Genomic DNA, 13,686 nt, shown 5'->3' with positions numbered 1-13,686 from the left:
TCCAGTCGCCTCCTCTCTGTTTGCCTGCCTTGTGCTCCCAGATCAATCAGTGCTGAGACCTCCTGCTGGAGAGTAGAGGGTACATTGTACAACACAACCCCCCTTACAAACATGTTCTAACTCCCACAATAACTAAACCACCAAACAAATAAGCCCATGCTCTCGTTTTGTGTCATTTAAACTCCTCTCAGGGTGTTCAAGCCCTTTGTGGTCCTACCTGTAAAGAACATAGAACAGGATTACAGACCAGCAGCCTCCTCTTTGCTTGCCAGCTACACGCTCCCAGCTCAGTCAGTGCGGAGACCTCCTGCTTGAAGGGGTAGGGTACATCCCGGCAGGTACTGGGAAGTTCTCCTAACATACCAGTTTGTAGTCCACAACTTGTAGTTCCCAGGGCTGCTGTGAAAGCACACTAGACTTTGGGCTACAAAATGTTTTAGTACATTTTTGTGTCTCACATTAGAAAGCATTTGCTGAATATTTGTATTTTGCATATGTTTGGAAAATATTAAAGTTGATTGGTGTGTCATATGTCATTTACCACTAATAAAAAGGATATATTAGAGGTGTAACTATGAGCTATATTCCTGTTCAAACACCAGGTTGTTCTGATGACATCATTGTAACCATGACAGCAGAGTATGTGTGGTGTGTGATGTCACTGGAATTACCAAATGTCTATGCAGCTTCATTCACAATGAAGAATCCATAGCAGAATCTAACCCTGAGTAGTACCATACCCCACATGTATGTAGTAAGGTACTCTATATGAATAAACATGGCAGAAACAGACTTATTGTTAATGCTTTGTTCAATATCCAACTGAATATCTTTGTGCAGGTACAAAATATCACTGATTAAGTGGGTACTAAATAGTTAGTACTAAGTGGGTACTAAATAGGATCCAGAGGAGCTAATGTAGTTAGCAGGAACCAAAGTGGAATGAATAATTTGCAGAAAATAGTTAATTTGTTTAATTTAGCCTCTTTTTTTCTGCTGGTGGAATATCCACAATGAAATTACAATTTCCTCATACCTATTTGAATTTAGACACTGCATCAGTTTGAATTGTTTATTCCATGGATTGATTGCAAATATTTATATATCAAGCTATGTTGTTTAGTTGTGATTGGTCAGGTAAATCACATGACATTGTTTCTGACTGAATGAGCATGAAAGCATTTCTGATGTGAATATAAAATTTCTGCTTTCTTTGACCATTTATCCCAGGAAATTGGATTATTGAAATAGCCATAGAAAGCATGTATAAAAGGAAGGTAAACATTGTCAGTTATTTTTAAAAAATACATATTTGAGGAATACTTTCTGCATTTATTCATATAGCTCGAATAGGGCCATACTGAGAGCTAATAGAAAAAAGTCAAGAAATCATGGCCCCAATGAAGTCAATGGGAGTTTTGCCAGGATTTCACCTCATATCTTTAATTTGAAATGGACATATAAATTCACACATATAAATGTTGTACAGCATGTTCTACTAGAAGCATAAGAGTATCCAAATTGACCCTTTGTTTATATCAGAAATAGAACCGCAAACAAGCAATGGGTCATTAAAAGTCTTTTTGTGGCTGTAAATTGATAATATCTTTGCTCTCTATTTCCAGTTTGTCTCTGGTTCACAGAAATAGGAGAAATACCACGTGATTTGTTCTATATCACCTGTGTTCCTGACTGGCTGAGATCATTGTATCTACCAAATTTATCAATTTATTTTAGGCTTTTACGTAGCACATCTCAACCTGATATCTATCTGCTAGTATCCAGGATAATTAGGACAGTGAAGCTGGTTTGGAAAAATCCATTTTCAGCTAGCTTCCAAGTAAAAGACTATAATTCATTTGAATTTATTAATTCAGATGTAAAAATCTAGGAAGTCAAATGAAGCCATTTGCCCCTAGTTCTAACACTGGTGTCTGTCTGACTTTGCTGAGCATTGGCTGAATGTATTTATTGACTTCTGTAATTCTTTTGTAAACTATTGTTTACTTCATATTTGGCCTGATATGAGCATTCTCTGAATTTTAGAAGGGAAAATTATGTTTAATTGATTCTCTTCTGGCATCTGACTGAAACCTTGGAATCAGGACTACCCAGTGCTCACTCCTGTAATTCCTACAGGAAATGGGCAAAGTTCTCATTTAATATTTGAAAAGGTCAGGATTTCGGTAGATCAGTAGGATGAGAAAGGGGAAGCATAGACCTGTGCATAGTGAGATTCAGCCTATAAGGTTGTCTAGCTTTACAAACTGAAATTTATTCTCTGTAATGCCCAAAAGAAGCAAATATCCATGAACCAGTGGTACAACAGAACTGATACTTTTTAGAACATCACATTTTTAACTGTTATTGCCACCCTGTCTCATCGGGAGTCTAGCTACCTGCAAAATCAACAGGCAGCATCGTACAATCTCTGGGTGTACCATCTCTGTCTTTGGACTGGAACCAACCATAAACCTTACTCATTGAACATGTGTATAAAATCTCACCTTTAGTGTAAAGCATCAGTCTCTCACTGACTGATGCTTTACCCTAAAGATGAGATTTTATAAAAGCATTTCCCTATGATGCCCTTTTAAATAAAAAGGGATTTTCAGTACCTTGTTGGAATTTGTTGTATTTTCCAAAAGTAAAGAAGTTAGAGATGTAAGGTGCTGAAATCTGGTGCCACTGAAGTCAATAGCGCGCTCTTGTTAATTTCAGTGATGCAGGATCAGGTTCTACAGAAGGGAAATAACAAGCTTCCTTAAGGTAGTAATTAATAAGAATGTGCTCCTAGATTTTAATGTGCCATTTCAAGCATGAAGATTATGTTGCCAACACAGCTAATATTGAAAACAAGAAGGAGTGATAGACGATAAAGGGAGGGACTGTGTCTTTGAAGATTCACCACTAATAACTGCATGTGCACCACTTCCATTTTAAATTAACAATGAGAAACAAGAGTAGTCTGTCTGGGCAGTTCTATGGCCCCCCACTCTCAGAGTATCAGAGCACCTCCCAATGATTTAAACATTGAAGAACAATCTCTTTCTTCCTTGCCCACCTGTAGGAGAAATATTTTAATTTATTTGATTGCCTATTTCAGTTTACACTGAGTGCAAAATTACCTCCCCATAGCACTAGGCATCCTTGGCAATATATAAAGCTACAGTTATAATTCCATCATTTCCACCTACACCTGAGCTGATCCTCCGGAGACAACAATGGCCAGGCAAAGAAATTATGATTGAAAAAGTCTTTTGTGGAGCAGGCGTTGTTGTATAAAGATGTGGTGTGTGGTTGCAGAGGTCAAAGGGGTCATCATCTAGATTGGAAGGTGGGGTCCTGGAACGAAGGGAACAGGCGTTGTTGTATAAAGATGTGTTGTATAAAGATGACAAGAGGTTACCATTGTGGAAGAAGTGGCAATCTCTTAAGTAGTTAGGACCAAATGCATGGAGGACTTTGAGTATCAGAACAGTGACCTTAAACTGGAGTCTGCCCTCCAGCATCAGGTGCAGCCATTGTTTTGCCTTATCTCTTCATGGTAGGATAAAGCTTCTCCAAAACTTCACAGTGGTGCCAACTATCTTCCAAGTGGCCATGCTCTCTTCAATTGTTTTTTTTTTTTCCTTGATGGAGGAGAACTACTTTTTCTGGCTCTAGTGTTCTTCCCCATCCCAAAGATTCCCAAACAAACAGGTTTACTCAGTTCCCTTCCTGAGTTTCACTTTTTCTGCCACGTGACTCTTCTCACAGTTACTCCAATATGCTGTTGCTGCTGCTGCCACTTCTGCCACCACTGCAGGTCCTTCCAGGCCCCCTCAGTGGAGAGATGTACAAACAACCAGTGCTCTCCTCCATATATCTTCTCCTTGTGAAGGAAGGGAACTTATTTATGTGCTGTTTCCACCTTCCCAGCAGAACTTGCTTTCAGCAACTGACTAGATACTACAATACGCATACTGCCTTGGTCATGAGCTAGAACAGAAACAGGACTGCTGACTCTGGGGTTTGTTCTGAAAGGGCTAGCATACGCTTTGTTACAGGGACCCAGAGTAGAGCACCAAGGTGATGTGTTCATGGCAACTAGTGTTGCTAAGCAGATGGGCTGCTGAATTTTGTCCTTGTTGGAACTTTTTCAGTGTATGTGACTTCATGTAGAACAACATTGGAGATCATAGAATCATAGAATATCAGGGTTGGAAGGGACCTCCGGAGGTCATCTAGTCCAACTCCCTGCTCAAAGCAGGACCGATCCCCAACTAAATCATCCCAGCCAGGGCTTTCTCAAACCTGACCTTAAAAATATCTAAGGAAGGAGATTCCACCACCTCCCTAGGTAACGCATTCCAGTGTTTCACCACCCTCCTAGTGAAAAAGTTTTTCCTAATATCCAGCCTAAACCTCCCCCACTGCAACTTGAGACCATTACTCCTTGTTCTGTCATCAGCTACCACTGAGAACAGTCTAGATCCATCCTCTTTGTAACCCCCTTTCAGGTAGTTGAAAGTAGCTATCAAATCCCCCCTCATTCTTCTCTTCCGTAGACTAAACAATCCCAGTTCCCTCAGCCTCTCCTCATAAGTCATGTGTTCCAGTCCCCTAATCATTTTTGTTGCCCTCCGCTGGACTCTTTCCAATTTTTCCACATCCTTCTTGTAGTGTGGGGCCCAAAACTGGACACAGTACTCCAGATGAGGCCTCACCAATGTCGAATAGAGGGGAACGATCACGTCCCTCAATCTGCTGGCAATGCCCCTACATGTACATCCCAAAATGCCATTGGCCTTCTTGGCAACAATGGCACACTGTTGACTCATATCCAGCTTCTCGTCCACTGTAACCCCTAGGTCCTTTTCTGCCAAACTGCTGCCTAGCCATTCGGTCCCTAGTCTGTAGCGGTGCATGGGATTCTTCCGTCCTAAGACAATATGATATAGTGTGTACTGTGGTGGCCAAATTGTGTCTGCTAATAACAGTTGTGTCCACTAATCTTCTGCCCAGTCCCAGGTGGAACTGGATGTTTTATTTTTCACGGTGCTTTGAGCATACAATAGCATGAGTCTGCAAATTAATCTAAACATACCCCAAGGCCACAGACCTTGATTTAACAAGGCCAGATGACCTCCATATTGAAGGATGAGTTGTAAAGGAGCCAAGTTCTTCAAAATATTTCCCTCTTCCTACAATAGTGTCTGTTTTTATGAAACACCCTATCATACTAAATAAAATATTATTCAGAACCTTACTCATTTAAAATGATGAATAAACACAATACATTCATGTTTTCATAGCCATAAATAAAGTTTTGATAAATGACAGAAGGATATGAGGATTAACAATATAAAACCAGATCAGACTCCAGATTTTATCATTCCAGTAGCAATAATACATATAAATACATTTCTTGGAATGTTTAATTATCAGTCAACAAAATTCAAGACATTTCATATTTTCACACAAGCTTCTGTTTTTCTCATCATGCAGACTGCTTATCTCCCATTGACTTTATTAGGCTCTAGAGCAGGTCCTATTGCGGTTTCCTGTCAATAATAAGATAACAGTCTCCATCTCTGCTTATTCTAAGACCTCAGTGGTAGTTTTGTCTGATTAATGACAGTATTTCTGGCCCTAAATATGACTTGTGTCTTATAAACTAAAACCTATATGGTCAAAAGCATTTTTTTAAAGTATCATCATTTAGCATCTAACTGGTAAATGGACCATAGCAATCTACTATAAATTGTATGGATAACTACTTTCTTTAATGTCTGAATAGTAACATAATAAATCAACTTGGAGAGAGCTATTACTGTAATTATCTAATAATGGTCACATGGTTTGGGGTTAATTAACAGAGGGTTTGACCTTTCTGTCCTATCAATTTTGCAGAGTCAGTTTGACCTAGGTCAGAAATTCTCCCAGGTCTCTTCTGCTCATCAGTGAATTTAAACCTACCCATTAGGTTTAATCAAATTCCACCAGTTATGTACATAAAATGAAAACAAAATCCCATGTTCATACCAGATATTTTTATAAACGTTCTTTTACTTTTCACTTACAGAATAATGTAGACATTATGTCGATTAAAGAATAAAAACAATTCAAATGCTTTGTTATTTTGTATGCTATGCAATAACAATCCAAGGACTAATTCTCCAGAGTTACATTAGTGCAAATTATTGTATCATATGCAGTTGTTAGTATGTGACTGAGGAGCAAATTTGGACAAACATATATGTCTTACAACCACTGAAGAGTATCATTGATAGTACATACTGATATGCACTCCCTCCAACTGTATACATGTGGGTCCAGTATGACACTCCCTCCAAATATACATGTGGGTCCATTATGACAGCACACCTCTTCTTATTGATTGATTGATGTATCTGGTTCTGTTAGGTGAATACAAAAGCTGAAATAGTAATTGAGCAGTACAAGATCGTATCACTTAAGATAAATGAGTTATCTATCACTGAAGAAGGCATTTGTCTCCTAATATTTTGTATATCTATATATGTATCTGAAATGACATCCCAAATATTATATTCAAACAACATCAAATTTAAAAGTCAAGCTCTCAGAAGTCATTGAACTCAGAATTAAGGTTTTCTGTGTAAACTTAATTCAGCCCCCTGTGTGTATACATAATGATACAGTCTTTTATTACATGATCACAAGAGAAAGTCTTCCTGCTCTCAGTTCAAGTTCCCAGAGCCGTCACAGTGGCTTTTGGCAAATGCAAGGAGCAATTGCAGGGAAAGTCTTCCTCAGTCCCTGAAGCTCTGGACTGGAGTATGCTCAATGGAGATGGCACATGTGGAATCTGGACACATGTAAGAGCTCTGAGGGGCTGGAGCATGTTTTGTGCAGATGGATTCTTCAGAGAATTTATTTGCCAAACTCTAATAAGTTTCTACTGAGAATGTGCACCTTGAGATTGACTGTTGTTCCTGGCACGTGTGTGACTGATTGTTTCCAGAGTGAACAACACATGAGGCAGCATCATTATACCCTGCTAGATGCAGGCCACACTCCAAACAGTGGGTTTGTTTTTATAAATTAGCTAAATGGTTTCCAGAGAATTATGTGCTAAACTAAAAAGTGTTTGGGACACATTTCTTTTAAAAAAAAATGATGAAAGGAATTCAGAGTAGTTCCAAATGGGTCATTTTTGCTTTGTTTTACAAGTCAGGCACCCTGGTCACCTGGAAAATATCTATACAACATCGAGACTGTGACACATTCTAATTTACTATTTAATTTTTACTTTGATTCTTAGCAATATATTTTTTTAACAGAAAGTTTCCATACCAATGCACAGTTAATACCAAGTCAAACAAGCTGCAACTGATATAAAGAACTTTGTAATCCACCTATCAAAACCAAATTCTGTGGAACTGACTGATTATTATTATTCACTATTTGCATTAAAAAACCCTGGGGTCATCTAATGGACACTGGGCAAAATTGTTATATTATGTCAGCTACAGACCAAAGCATTTTGCAATAAAATGACTGTTCACAGACTAACATACATTTTCAAAAAGGGCAAAATCCGAAAGGTGCTGAGTGCTTTCAGTTTCCAATGATGTCAATATGAGTTGACAGTCCTCAGTAGCACACAGGAGACATTCAGTTACTCAAAAATTAAAGAAGGAAAGTAAAATAATTTTCATTCTACCTGTCTGTGAAAATGTGGCTGCAAAAGCTTCATTGTTTAAGAATAAGAGATATATCAAATAAAAAATCGATGTCCCCTATTCTGCTCTTACCCTGGTTGCTTACTGGTCTAACTCTACTGCCTTCAGTTGTTTTACCCCTTCTTTATACCAGTGTTGATAAGGTCCAAATCAAACTCAGTAAGGATCCTGACATTTTTACTTGTTGTTTTTCAACTATAATAAAAACAGCAGTTTGAATCCCGGATTAGCCCCCACTTATGTTGTCTTGGCCATCACAGCAGTGCTGGAATTGCTAAAAGCACAAGTTTCTACAGCTTGAGTTAAAGAGCCAGGCTCTCATGCTAAGAGCTGGAACAGATCCATATCCTCTGTGGATCAGACACAGAAGGGGATCTGTAACACACACTGACAAGCAGGTTACAACAGCATTATTACCAAATGAATGGGCATATATGGAATGATGTCCAAAGAACAAACTAGATCATTATGTCATAGCTAACTACTCCCTTTACAGCAATAGGGGAGACTGGATGTGCATAGTTATCACACCCTGTCTGTAACTGCCTTCATGTAAGAGAGAATGAGTTTGTTTGGCAGGTATTGATTAATCACTAGGTAGAATGAATACCAACCTTGCAAGGTACTGAGCATTCTGGCCCCAGTCTGGCAAAGCTAGGGTGACCAGACAGCAAATGTGAAAAATCGGGACAGGGGATGGGGGGTAATAGGAACCTATATAAGAAAAAGACCCAAAAATTGGGACTGTCCCTATAAAATGGGGACATCTGGTCACCCTAGGCAAAGCACTTAATGCATGTACTTAACTTTAGGGATGTGAGTTGTCCCCTTGAAGTCAGCTGAATTGGATGTAAGCCGCTGGTAGGACCTAAGGATGGGCTAGTGCTCACTTTTCTCTGCAGCTTTTCTCTATTGTACCAGTGACGAGAGTGCACAATCCATTGGCCAGGGAAGAAGGGCTCCCCTAACCCACGCACTGCTGCTCCCCTCACTTGTCCAGATATTCCACCTGCTCTCCACGTGGGCTGGGATCCAGTCCAGGAGAACCAACACCCCACAACTTTCAAGAGGGCCTAATTTGGCAGTTTCCCACTACCGAGCTGCTTAGGACATACATAATTAGTACAGCAAGCAGTGTCCTAGGGATACCCATTCACATCACTGTGAATTATGCTTTTGTGGAATATATTCAATCTTTGTTGAATTTAGCAACCCAAAGCTTAAGAAAAAAAATTGGTAATCAATTACTTTGATTTCTCATAACATATACACATCCGTATCCTACCCTCCATGGAGCTCCCCTATTCCTCCCCCATTCCGTCCAAATCAATATTCCAGCAGGTGAAGATAGGGAAAAATAAGTGAAACATACTACCAAAAGCAATCATGGCCAGCATCAAGAAAGATAGTTCCTCTGCATACATTAATTAGGAGGTTAAAATAAACGGGAATGGAGGGGAGCACAGCTCTCCCTGCCCTTTGCTATAACCAGAGGGCGAATTCCCTCCTTTGGGAAAGCAGGGTGCTTTCTAGCTCTCTCTCCTCCTTGGCTGGTGTGGTGAGAGATCCCAATCCTGCTTCAATCTGCTTCATCCATTGTGTTAATCTGATCTGTTGCTTATGTAGTCTAGCCATGTACTCCAGATTTGTCCATTCTGTCCTGTGTATCCTGGAAATCACTTTTCCATAAGATGCCGTTTGAGTTAACGAAACTTCCCACGCAGAGGACTGTTTATCTTTCTGATGCTGTAATATCCTGTCAGTTAAGATCAAGGTTAATTATTGTTTGTAATGACTACAATGGGCCTTTATATGAATGAGTAGTTTAAACTGAAGGGTGATTTCTTATATGGTGTGACTTATTTTGTTTCCAAACAGAAAAGTCAAAAAAGAATACATGTAATGTATTTTTTTCCCTTCCATTTCTCAATGTGGCAGGACTAAGTATCAAATTATTCAATTCTTCATTCCCAGGCTTGTCTTGTCATCCTTCCACCCCCTCTCCTCTCAGTAATATAGGTAGTAATAACAATAAAAATAATTATTATTGGAAATCTACAGGGAAAACTTGCCAACAGTGTTTTACAAAGCATCATTCTCCCTCTCTAAAAATCAGGATAAAGTAGAGAAGCTTTTGCCAACATTTTCAAAACTGGCAGGAGACTTTGAGGGCTTCCATTTTGTGAGTGCCCAAAGAGACACACCTTGTGTCAAGATGGGCACCCAAAAATAAAGCTTCTCAAACCACAGACCACTTTTGAAAATGTTACCCAAACTAAGAACCCAGTTTGGGAAAGCATCCCTATTTAAGACATCCCTACTGAAGTCAATGGAACTTAAGCACAGGTTTAAAGATGAGCCCTAAATAGAGATGAGATAGAGCATATGCTTATGGGCTTTTCTAAATCAGGGCCCAAATGACTTTGCTCAGTCATATTACTTCCTGGGAGAGGACAGGCAGACTTTTCTGAGGCTACTATTGTGGAATAGCCAGACATACTGGAGTAGAGCGCCAATAAAAATATTATTTACTCAATGTCTCTTGCCTAGGATCTGAGGGCCAATGTACTTCCACTGAATTCAATTCACACCAACTGAGGATCTTGCTTTGACTGTTCAGAGCTTACTTATGAAAAGAAATATTTAATATTAGTATTTCTTTGTCGAGGAAAGTTCACTTGCAATACAAAATCCATTTGTTGGTGTGTGGTGTTGTTTCTAGGGCCACATGAAATATTGGCAACAAAATAGGAAATCTGTGCAAGATTTCAGGTGTGATTATCTAGCAGGGTACTCAGATGAGCCTCCTCACTGTAGTATCTGAGCACTTCACAGCCATTAACAGATTTTATCCCCATAAAACCCTTTTTGGGAAGGAAATATTATCCCCATGTTACAGGTGGGGAACTGAGGCACAGGGTAGATTTGCCCAAGGTCACAGAGATGAACCAGCAATTGAACTCACGTCTTCTGTATCTCAGTCCAGTGTTCTATCCATTAAACCTCGACCGCACTACAAACACAAAACTACAGCTATGGCTATACTTGGAGCTGGGGATGTGACTCCCAGCTTGTGTGGATATACTCATGCTAGCTCTCATTGAGCTATTGCACACAAAATAATAATCTGTAATGCCGACAGACCGTAGTTGTTGGCAGGCAGGATCAAACCTGGGACCTCTGTGTATGAGCGTCTACTGCATGAGCTAAAAGCCACATGCCATTTAGCTAATGCTGTAGTAGACTCATCAATATCTAGGTGGGCTAGGTGCCAGTAGAGAGGGACAGAACCCCACACCAAGCAGGTATGGGTTACATACGACTCCTAGCTGAGGAAGCGAGTCCCAAACTTCAGATACTTCCCAGCTGATATCCCAACAGACCCTGCTTGTCATCAGGTGGGATCGAACCTGGGGCCTCTGGAGCTAAATGCATGAGCCTCTACTGTATGAGCTAAAAGCCACACAGCATTTAGCTAAGGCTGTAGTAGATTCATCAGTCTCTAGCTAGGCTAGGTGCTACGCTAGGAGGACAGAGCACCACACCAAGCAGGCATGGGTTACAGATAGGCATGGTAGCATGGGCTGTGACAAGTGGTGGCATGGCATAGTTGCCCTGAGCACCAACCCATCAGAACCCCATAAGTACGTACTTTGAGGAAGGGGGGTGAGGGCTAGCCCATACCTCCACTCACTGCTGTCTGTGCTACCATTTTAGCACACTAGCTTGATGAGAGCTAATGTGAATATGGCTACTTGAACTGGGAGTCACACCCCTAGCTCCAAGTGTAGACATCGCATCAGACTTAGTGCTTTGAAAGGCTTGCAAGACGACTAAAGTTTTCAGATAAATCTGAGCTAATGAGTGAAATCATCCAAAATTCAGTTTCGCATGAAACCAGGAGAAATTCAGCTGTTACTGAGTTTTGGCTTTATTCAAACCCCAAACTGAAAGCAAAGCATGAGGGCAGGAGGGAGAGGAACCTATCTGAATCAAAGCAATGGCTTGCAAAACACCTGCAATATGAAACTGCCAAATTTCTCACCTTGGTATTTTCAGACTAGTTTTCTTCCAGATTGAGAGATCCAGTCAATTACCAAGATCATAAAAAGATCTAATTATTTGCCAAGGTCACATAGTCATATAGCAACTCAGCTGAGATTTGAACAGGTATTTCCAGCAGTTTGCTATATCCCCTACATCAGTTGTTCTCAACCTGCCAGCTACTTGAGGCCTAATCAGTACACAGCTGCAACCCATGTGACCTCATCAGGGCCTACTGGGTGACCTTGGGTAAGTCATTTCACCTTTCCATGCCTTAGTTTCCTCACTTATAAAATGGGATAATGATATTGACCTCCTTCGTCAAATGTTTATAAAAGGTGTTATATAAGACATACATTTTCTTATTTTTATTTATGATATGCTTCTATTTCTTTGTATATTGCCTAACCTAATGTATTGTTGGTGCTTATTGGGATCTTTGTGGCCTTTGGGTGCTACCAAAAAAAATATAATAATTCCTAGGGAAAAGACATAGGACTGGAAGAACGTCCATGCTGGGTCACATCAATGGTCCATCTAGCCCAATATCTTATCTTCCAACAGTGGCCTGAGCCAGATGCTTCAGAGGGAATGAACAGAAGAGGGCAACTTTCTATTTTTCCATGCTAGAAAAATTCAGACTGGAAATAAGGAGCGAAACTTTAAAAGACAATTTATCAAGGGTTGTGGTGGATTCTCCATCACAGACAATTTTAAAACCAAGATTGGATGTTTTTCTAAAGGATACATGGTAGGAATTATTTTGGAGAAGTTCTTTGGCCTATTATACAGGAGGTCAGGGCTAAATGATCACAATGGTCCCTTCTGGCCTTGGAATCTATGAATCTATACATTTTATAAAGAACCTCTTCCCCCCACCAAAAGAACAATTAAAAGGACAATTCTCTTTATGAACCTTACAATGCAAAAATGTCTTGGATTATTGCAATAAAAACTGAGCTGGAAGGCAACATGAGTAGTGGTTATGTCTTTAAAGAAAATAAAATCTAATAGATTTTTTAAAGAAAATTAGCTTGTAGTAAAGTGAGTGATCAAGACATTTAAGAAGGTTTGCTATCAGATGGTATCATGATGCAATCAGAAAGGCAGGGCACCTCCCACACCAAAGCATTCTTGCTGGAATATTTGACAATATTTGACCATGATCATTTGACTGTTTGCAATATTGCTGTAACCATGTTGTTCCCAGGATATGAAAAAGGCAAGCGAGGTGAAATAGTATATTTTACTGGACCAACTTCTGTTGTGGAATGGATAAGATTCTGAGCTTCATGGAGCTCTTCCTTAGGTCTGCAGAAGGTAACCAGAGTCTCCAACCTAAATACTAGGTTGGGCAGATTGTTAAGCATAAGGGATTCACACATGTTGTAGAAGACCACTTGAAATGAAGTGGGCAATTAAGGGTTAGCAGGCAGTAGGGTGTGATACAAATTGTTGTAATGAGACATAATCCAGTGTCTCTGTTAAATCCATTTTTAGTGTCCAGCAGAGTTATGCGTCTACTTTCCCAGGCTCGTCTTTTGAAGGAGTTGTGCAGGTTTCCTTTGGTGATGAGGACTGAGCGGTCATATATGGTGTGATCACTTTGTGAAAAGTGTTCACCCACATCTGATATTGTGTTTTTGTCTTTTATCATTTTCCTGTATGAATTCATTCAAAAGCATAGTGATTGTCTGGTTTCACCCACATAGTTGTTGCAGGAGCATTTAGTGCACTGCATGAGGTATATCACATGTTGCGATAGGCATATGTAGGACCCATGGATGATAGAGTATTTTTTCTTTTATCATTTTTCTGTGTGATTTCATTCAAGAGAGCAGTTATTATCAGGTTTTACCCTCATAGTTCTTGTTGGTCATTTAATGCACTGAATGAGGTACATCACATGTTGTGATAGGCATGTGTAGGATCC

The sequence above is a fragment of the Lepidochelys kempii genome, chromosome 1 (genome assembly GCF_965140265.1).
Source record: "Lepidochelys kempii isolate rLepKem1 chromosome 1, rLepKem1.hap2, whole genome shotgun sequence".
In the NCBI taxonomy this organism is placed as follows: Eukaryota; Metazoa; Chordata; order Testudines; family Cheloniidae; genus Lepidochelys; species Lepidochelys kempii.
The sequence above is the reverse complement of the archived record's forward strand: the minus strand, read 5'-3'. Positions refer to the sequence as shown.